The sequence below is a fragment of the Bombina bombina genome, chromosome 5 (genome assembly GCF_027579735.1).
Source record: "Bombina bombina isolate aBomBom1 chromosome 5, aBomBom1.pri, whole genome shotgun sequence".
Taxonomy (NCBI): Eukaryota; Metazoa; Chordata; class Amphibia; order Anura; family Bombinatoridae; genus Bombina; species Bombina bombina.
In genome coordinates this window covers 328,378,767-328,387,046 of record NC_069503.1, presented here as the reverse complement: position 1 = coordinate 328,387,046, position 8,280 = coordinate 328,378,767, and positions in this window count along the sequence as shown.

The following is an 8,280-nucleotide window of genomic DNA, read 5'->3' as shown; positions in this document are numbered from 1 at the left end:
TAAAACCAAAAGTTGCTAAGGAACAGAATAAATGATCCCAGTTAATGAGATCAAAGGCCTTTTCGGCATCAATCGCCACCAAGGCCATATTGGATCTTTCTCGACATGTCTTGCCCTTATTCTCTAACCAGAAGAAATCCAGAACTGTCAAAACTCGGCGTATGATTTTGGACACATTTCTACCTGGCATGAAACCAACTTGATCCGCGTGGACCAGATTTCCAATACAACTTTTCAATCTATTTGCTAAAATTGATGTGAGAATCTTATAGTCACAATTTAATAATGATATAGGCCTATATGCCGCCATATTTTCTGGATCTTTATTCTTTTTCGGGATGAGAGTAATTAAAGATGCCGAAAAATATCTAGATGGTTTCTTATTTTCTATATAATACGAATTGAACACCTTCACCAGAGTTTCCGGAACATATTCCAGAAGGATTTTATATAATTCCATCGGCAGTTGGTCAGGGCCAGGTGCCTTAGAAGTTTTGGCCGCCTTAATCTGTTTTGTAACTTCTTCCACTGTAATTGATGCATTTAATAACTCAAGCTCTTGACTAGATATCTTGGGAATTTTAAGATTCTTCCAAAAGTTTAATTTATTTTGATAATTTATTTCCTCTTTCTTGTAAATCTCTTTATAAAATTCATAGAAGGCTTCTTTAATTTCTGCAGGGTTGGTAATATTTTTACCTGCTACTCTAATTTTATTAATTCTTCTGTTACTCTGTCTATGTTTAATTAGATTAGCAAGATACCTAGCAGATCTTCCATAATTCCCTTGATATCTAGCTCTCAGTTTTAAGTCTTCTTGGGTAGTCTTGTGTTTAATATATAGATCCCTTTCATTTTTTTTCTCAGAATAATTATCCCAGGTTTGTTTAGTGGGGTCCCTAATATATGCCTCATAGGCATTCCTAGTCTGATTTGTTAACTGAGTTTCTCGGGCCTTGCAAGTTTTTTTTAACTTACATAGATAAGCTTTTATTTCACCCCTAATGGTCGCCTTAAATGCTTCCCAAAATATTTCTGGTTTAAACCAGAAGGAGATATTATTGTTCTTATATTCCTTCCATTTCTCTCTCAGCCAATTAGTGAATTGCAGATTATTTATTAGATAGGAGGGAAAAAAAAGTCTAGAGAAATTAGGCCCGGAATTTACACCCGTTTTGATTCGTAAAGAAATAATTGCGTGATCAGAAATAATTATATCTCTGATATCTGTTTTAATAACTTGATTTAATAAAGATTCTGATATCAGAAACATATCTATACGGGAGAGAGTATTGAATGATTTGGATTCGCATGTAAATGCTCTTATATCGGGAAATTGTACACGCCAGACATCTGAGAGCCCAAGATCCATCATAAATTTGGACAAGATTCGATTCTTCCCAAATTCAGATTTATTAACACATTTAAACCTATCTAATCGAGGCCTGTGAGCAATATTAAAATCTCCCCCGATAATTATTCTTTGATTACTATAATACATTAACTTGGATTTCAGGTTCTCCCAGAAAGTTTTTTCTGGTTTATTGGGGCCATAAACGTTACAGAGGACTGTTTTTTGATCATGTATCTGTACTTCTAAGATAATATATCTCCCTTCTTGATCTATAATTTGAGAGAGGATCTCACATTGCAAGTTCTTATTAAATAGGATCGCCACTCCTCTTTTCCTGCCACAATATGGTGAATATATTACATTTCCTACCCATCTAAATTTTAATTTTAAGGCTTCCTCTGGTTTTAAATGCGTCTCCTGTAAGAAGACTATTTGCGGATTAAGGGAGTTTAGGTGTCTAATAATTACTTTTCTTTTAATTGGAGATGTTATTCCCCCCACATTCCAGGATAAAAAGTTGAGTTCATTTGTACTCATATTATTCTACTAGAAGTGTGTCGCTGTACTTCTTTGGCAAAAAAACCATTAAAGGAGTGAGGCGAGGTGGGGGGTTGAGGCGGAGATGGGGGTGGGGGGGAAAGAAAGAAAGAGAAGAAGAAAAAAAAAAAAAAAAAAAAAACCTGCACAAACCCCTTCTCATACATACAACATTCATACCTGCATTCCATCCAAGTACCATGCTTAAGTCTAGAGAAGAACAGATGAGAGTTAAACCTAGAAATCTATTCTTTCTAATTGAGTTTAAGTTCTTTACATAGTGTTTGAGCTGCTTCCGGTTCTGTAATTATTTGGGTGGTATCGTTAATTTTAACTATGATTTTTGCTGGATAAACCAATTTTGCTTGTAGTTTAGCACTGATAAATTTAGAACAAAACGGTGCCATGATTCTCCGTTTTGCCGAAGTTTCTGCAGAAAAATCTTGGAATAAGAGTAATTTGTTTTGAGTTATTTTGCATTCCTGAATTTTACGGTAATTTTGCATTATTAAAGTCTTATCTTGGAAGTTAAGAAATTTTATTATAATCGGTCTGGGTCTAGCAGGACCTGAAAGATTCTCCTTAACTGCTCCTAGTCTGTGTGCCCTTTCTATTAACAGGGGTGGTTGGTTCTGTAGGCCCACACATTGTGGTAGTAAAACTGATGCAAAATGTATGAGGTCATTAAACTCAGTACTTTCAGGCAAGCCTACTACTTTTAAATTATTGCGTCTGGATCTGTCTTCAAGATCTTCGATCTTGGCTTGCATGGTAGCTATTTTTTTTCCATGATCCACTATTATTGTATCTTGGTTATTTAATAAGTCCTCTAAGTTGGAAATTCTGTGCTCTGCCTCGTCAAGTCGGCTAGAAAATTGGCGGACTTCTGTTGCAAGATTGGATATCTCTATTTTAATCTCTGCAAATTGTGGCGTAAATAAGTCTGACATACTCTGTAATAGTTGTTTACTTTCAAAATATAAGGGTTCCTCTTGAGAACTTAAACTAGTTCTGGGTCCCTTTTTATCTTTTGATTTAGGTGGCATAGCTAAGGGTGAAAAAGCAGAGGAGGACAAAAATTTGTCCATTAAGTGTATCAAGCGGATAGGTCACACACACTAGAGGGAAGAGAGGAAAAAAAAAAAAAAAAAAAAAAGGGTGGGAGTGTGCTATAAAGTGTGTTATAAATCAAAAAAGTAAATTATTTAATTCTATATGTGGAGTATTTAAACCTCATCAGATGGCCTATAGATAGTGAAATATATAAGGAAGAAATTATTTGTGTCTGTGGCTATGTCACCTTACTGTTTTTAAGCTGATTCTAGGCAGCTAGAGGCTGATTATTTACATTACCAGTCACTATAGTAAATCCTAGAATATGTTACTATCACAAGCTATATATATACTTCAAGCTTTACGTAATAATAGTCTGTACTCAGGAGGCCCACAGTATAAAAGAGAAAAACTTAATTTGAACCTATAGACATGGGCAAAATTATTTTGACATTTTTAACAGTAGCGGCTGGAAGAGAAAAAATGGGCACATTTCAATGTCACTTAACCCCTCTGTAGACTTAACACTAAATAAAATGTAATTCCTGTGAAGAGAGTGAGAAATATCAGCAGTTTCTGTTGCTTTTAACATTCATTGGTCTAAACTGGACAACACACCTATTATATATATATAGTTAGTATACAGTATTTGGATATATTTTTTTTTTTTTTCCCCCTTTTGAGTCAAATTTGTTCTTAAATACTCAGCAGCCAACATCTAACAAATCTATAACTGCCCACTATCAGGTATTTTTTTTTTTTTTTTTTTATATGTTGTTATTTAGTAACTATTGAACCTGTAGTAGGCAAAATTTACTCAGATCTCTGGTATTTCAGAGTTTCTCTAGAAGAGCAGACACCATTAAAGATTATTTTCCAACAATTTTCAACTTAATAGAAGCAGTTACTTTAAACAAGATATTCTTTTATAGCAAAAAAAAGATTCATGAACATGTCCAGGAATACTATTATATAAATTGTTCCTCTTTTATCTTTATCCTAATAAGTAAGAGAGTGAGAGAGCTTCAAAGAAGGAATTTGTTGTTACTTATAGTCTCTCAGTAGCCAGTTCATATATATAGTCGATCGTAGACTCTGTATAGGCTTTAAAACATGAATAAAGTTCCAGCCAAAGATAGCTTCCCAGGAGGCTAGTATACTCCCTGTATGTTTTTAGAGCTTAACAAAATAAGAGGGCGCTCGTGTTAATGCCTATTTTCCATATGTAGACATATATCAGGGTGTATTATATAGCTTGCTATGTAGAAGAGATCCCTTGCAGCACCTTGCAACACTTTATGCAACACTTTGTATTGGGCTTACTTATATCAAACAGTATACAGTCCGGGGTATAATACAGCAACCTGGCCCTCACGAAAAGACCGCCCTATCTTCACCCTGATCGCATCAGGGACTTACCCTGGGCGGCTGCATCAGACAGTACTCTGATTGGGCCAGGTGTGAAGCACGCTAGCATCAAGTCAGCCCGTAGGCCAAACTAGCTTAATGAGTAATTATATAACATAGGGCATAGATGACCCTCAGCACTGTACCTGTACTGCCGTTTCTTCGGTTCTTCGCCCTCTTCAGTTGCTTATAGCAGGTTGTCGCTTTTAAGGGATTTGTTGATCCGTAAATCACCGTAGACCACCGCACTTTCTATTCCTTCCTGTACCGGGGTATTCACCTTCGTTATGTCAGGTCAGGTCAGGTCATATGTTGCGCTCACAGCATTTATTTCTGGCGCTCGGGTATGCAGGTGCCGGGGCAACTCGGCTCACAGCCCAGACGTTTAGCTTCCACTCGCCAGGTCCCACAGCATGGGACTTCAGAATATCCAAGCCGCCTGAATTAATAGCGGCTAAGGAATCAGGCGAGACGACGATCTCCTTGTATATTCGTCGTATGGCAGACGAGCAGGATCTCACACCGCATGTGTGCGCTCCTCACATACTCCGCACACAGCGCGTGTACGCTCCTCCCACCGGAAGCCCTCACGTCCAAATTTTTTCTTTCATCAAGTTGCTTAAAATTTCATGCTCAATCTGAATCACGAAAGAAAAATTTTGGGTACAGTGTCCCTTTAAACTTGCCTATCATATACAAGTAATTGATGTACTTTTTTTGGTACAGTCTCAAATTGTTCCAGAAAATGTTAAACTAATTAATAAGATCATTTTGCTGGGACGTAATATGTTATTGAGGGCATGGAAAGCTAAAACTGCTCCGAACTTGAAAGAACTTAAGAACGCTCTGTTTATACAGTTTATCCATGAGCAGATAAACTTACAAAATCTGACAGATATACGATTAGTGTTTTTCAAGCAATGGAAATTTTTTATCTTATCATTCCCTATAGAGACCCAAATTAGGTTGGCCAGACCATTTAAGGACACGGTGTATGTCCAGTTACAAATACTGGCTGGAAATTTCCCCAGTGTCTGGTGCAACGATGTTAGAGGCTCGCCAGAGGCGGGGACGGGAGAGAGAGGAGTTGAGTAGAGGAGAATTCTTTTTAATATATAATTTATTTATTTTTTTCTTCTCTGCGAACTATCAGAGTATAGATAGTTCAGACTCAAGTCGGATAGAAGATAGAGAGATAGAACACCTTGGGAACACGGTGTTCTGTCAGCTACCGAGAAATGTATGTTTTATTTTTTTTGTCGTTATTGTTTGATTATTGTTAATAATGCATTTTATTCTTATGTTGTATGTATGGTAAAAATCAATAAAAAAAAATGATATATAAAAAAAAAAAAAAATCCATTATAGCTCTACCCAGGGAATATTTATGCAAGCTAGTGACTTAAATAACAAGAACATCAAAAGAGTATAATCATACAACAAGAGAGGCGCTGCATGTGTGTATCAATAAAAACGGATCATCAGAACATTGCACTGAAAACAGGGTACTCAGATTTGGGAAGAGCACCCTAATGTGCTATTATGCACAGGCTGGATATTTGACAGCAAACCAGCTAGCAGATTCCGGTTCTCAGGAACACAGGATCTTCAAAGCCGTTAGTACTGCTATACTCCAATAGGAAGCTTATGCTCATCCATAAAGAAGGTTCAAATAGTGGTTAAAAGTAAAAAACATTTATTAAAATATCACGAACAACTTAATAAAACCACAAATAATGAACCATAGACAATGAACCCAAATTTAAGATTGCAACACATTTCTCGGCACTAACGCGGTTTCCTCAGTCATGTCATACAATCATTAGAATCAGCTATACATAAGAATAAACTACCTATCAGTAAAAGCCCAACCCCCTCTGGGATTATTTTATAATCCAATAGTTACCTTTCGTCCTGTCAGGCATATCAAATCCACCTGTGTGAGACAAACCCTTGACAATCATATAAGATGAGCCACCATATATAAACGCATCATCTAGCAATATAATACATATGTATCAAAATGTATCCAAAATTTATATCATCGCACTCGATGTAGCAAACGCAACTAAATCGCACTTTGTAGTAAAAAATAATTGATGATAACCCACCTTGCGACACACACCGATATACATGCAGTGAAGTGGCCTGTGGAAGGACGATTGTTAACACCTTCTATTATAAGAGAGACCAATCGAATACAAAATGCCCTCCGATTAGGGGTTTGGTCTAAACATCGTCATTATCATATGTAAACAATACTTATCTGCTGGACTGCAGACTGGTTGTCAGTGGGTAGCTAGACCCAGGTAGTAGGGCACATGCTGTACTGAAAAATGAAAAAATCTTTCTTTCTTTTTTTATCATCTGCACCAAGTAATCTGTAAAGCAGACAGGAAGCAAAGCTGTATATGTAGGAATGGAGGGGACTTCAAGCTTTCTGGGCTCTTTTTAACCTACTCCAAGAAAGGATTAGGCAGCATTATCCAATAGTAACTTAAAAGGACATGAAACCCATATTTTTTCTTTCATGATTCAGATAGAGAATACAATTTTAAACAACTTTCTAATTTGTTTCATTCTCTTGGTATCATTTGTTGAAGGAGCAGCAATGCACTAATGGTTTCTAACTGAACTCATGGGTGAGCCAATCACAATCGATATATATATATATATATACACCCTGTTCCGAATTATTATGCAAATTCTATTTCAGTGTCACAAAGATTAATTTTTTTTTTTTTTCAGTTTAACTCATGGATGGCATTGTGTCTGAGGGCTCTTTTGATCACTGAAAACAATCTCGGACACCTGTGATAATTAAATTGCCAGGTGAGCCCAATTAAAGGAAAAACTACTAAAGGAGGGTGTTCCACATTATTAAGCAGAGCACCATTTTCAAGCAATATGGGGAAGAAAAAGGATCTCTCTGCTGCCAAAAAGAGTGAAATAGTTCAATGCCTTGGACGAGGTATGAAAACATTATATTTCACGAAAACTTAAGCATGATCATTGCACTATTAAGAGATTTGTGATTCAGAGCACAGACGGGTTTGTGCAGATAAAGCCACATTGAGGAAGATTTCTGCCAGATCCATGCATCGGATCAAGAGAGCAGCTGCTAAAATACCATTACATAGCAGCAAACAGATATTTGATGCTGCTGGTGCCTCTGGAGTCCCACGGACATCAAGGTGTAGAGTCCTCCAGAGTCTTGCAACTGTGCATAAACCTTCCATTCGGCCACCACTAACCAATGCTCACAAGCAGAAATGGCTGCATTGGGCAGAAAAATACATGAAGACTAATTTTTAAACAGTCCTGTTCACTGATGAGTGCTGTGCAACCCTAGATGGTCAAGATGGATGGAGTAGTGGATGGTTGGTGGACGGCCACCCTGTTCCAACAAGGCTGCAACGTCAGCAAGGCGATGGTGGAGTCATGTTTTGGGCCGGAATCATGGGAAGAGAGCTGGTCGGCCCCTTTAGGGTCCCTGAAGGTGTAAAGATGACCTCTGCAAAGTATGTGGAGTTCCTGACTGACCACTTCCTTCCCTGGTACAGAAAGAAGAACTAAGCTTTCCATAATAAAATCATCTTCATGCATGACAATGCACCATCTCATGCTGCAAAGAATACCTCTGCATCAGTGGCTGCTATGGGGATAAAAGGAGAGAAAGTCATGGTGTGGCCTTCATCCTCCCCTGACCTCAATCCTATTGAGAACCTTTGGAGCATCCTCAAGCAAAAGATCTATGAGGGTGGGAGGCAGTTTACATCCAAACAGCAGCTCTGGGAGGCTATTCTAACATCTTGCAAACAAATTCAAGCAGAATCTGTCCAAAAACTTACAAGTTCAATGGATGCAAGACTTGTGAAGCTGCTATCAAATAAGGGGTCCTATGTTAAAATGTAACATGACCTGTTAAA